Source organism: Nannospalax galili, unplaced genomic scaffold (genome assembly GCF_000622305.1).
Source record: "Nannospalax galili isolate Female #2095 unplaced genomic scaffold, S.galili_v1.0 scaffold469, whole genome shotgun sequence".
Taxonomy (NCBI): domain Eukaryota; kingdom Metazoa; phylum Chordata; class Mammalia; order Rodentia; family Spalacidae; genus Nannospalax; species Nannospalax galili.
In genome coordinates, this window is record NW_008359443.1 from 320,637 (window position 1) to 322,146 (window position 1,510).

Genomic DNA, 1,510 nt, shown 5'->3' on the forward strand with positions numbered 1-1,510 from the left:
ACCCAAAGAACTCGTCCTATTGCAGAGACACTTGTACATCCATGTTTGTTGCTGCTCTTTTCACAATACCTAAGAGATGGAAGCAACCTAGGTGTCCCTCAATTGATGGAGTTCTATTCAGCAGTAAAGAAAGATGAAATCATGAAATTTTCAGGTAAATGGATCTAGAAACTGTTATTCTAAATGAAGTAACAGACTCAGAAAAACAAACAAGGTATGTTCTCTCTCATATGTGGATCCTAGCACCAAAATCCTTTTAAATTCCAGGTCCTTTTAATATGATGATGCTACACAGCAGTCCCTTCTGCATGAAATAACCACCATCATCACGACTTCAGCTGAGCCTGATTGTGAAACATCATCACAATGGGGTTTGTTGACAGTTATGCTCATTCATTAAGGAGGGCCAAGCAGAGTCATTGGATCCTCACCACATTATCCAGCAACTCTTCCCAGCCAACTGTATGTAATTTGGCCCTAATCACACATGGCCTCCTGGATTTGGGGAGGGCTAAAGTATACAATCAGGGGAAGGCTAGGAAGAGGAGGCATGACCCATGCTGGGTAAAGACTTTCCAGTGTGCACACCCTCATGCATACACCCCAGCAACCCCTCAGGTATCTCAGTAAGCTCAATAAATTCATTGGTTCCCAAGTAAAACTTTAACCAAACATTGGGGTGACACTAGAGCCTTAAAAGGGAATAAGCATTGCTTAGCATCCCCAGGAAAAGAAGTCTCACAATAGATGGCAAATTTATTTGCTAATGCTATTGTGTCTCATAATTTTTTTTTCATAATTATTTTTTAAAAAAAGAAAATGAGAATGTAAAAGATATTAAAAGGATATGGGAATGAATTCTTTGTGTATATGATTGAATTCTTTGTGTATATGAGACAAATAATACATACCAGCTCAAGAAATATATGTCTAGGTAAGGTTTATCTGAGAACAATTGGTTTCTTTGCCCAAGCTTTATCTAAATGGCGATGATAATTAAAAGTACCAGACTTGTGGAACTAAACTTATTGTCTGTTTAACAGCCATACTTTGAGGCCTATACAAATGTGGTCACAGGAACTTAAAGGACAGTTTTTGCCCCTTACCCTCCAAGGTCGACTGAGTTCCAGGGGACTATGGAACATCTCACAAAATGTCCTGTAACTATGGTGAGTCACCTGTCCTCTTGTTCAGGGAAGACATGGAGACCCCTTGGGATGGACTTGAACCAGTGTCCAGTCTACAAAGAGGAGGGTCAACTGAGAGGAAACATCTCATTCATGCTTCCAAGTGAAGCCAGACATGGTCGAACAGGACCTTTGACTTATCTTCACATAGATGGAACTGGTAAAAGAAAGGAGCCAGGAGTTCCTCCCAAGCCCATGTGACCCCTGAGGAACAGATCCTCAAATGACCTTAAGTGTAAAAATAAATTGATTTATTTGGGCCAACTCTATGGTTTTAAACACCCAAAAGGAAAGTATAACCAAAGAGTAAAGTCATCAGTATA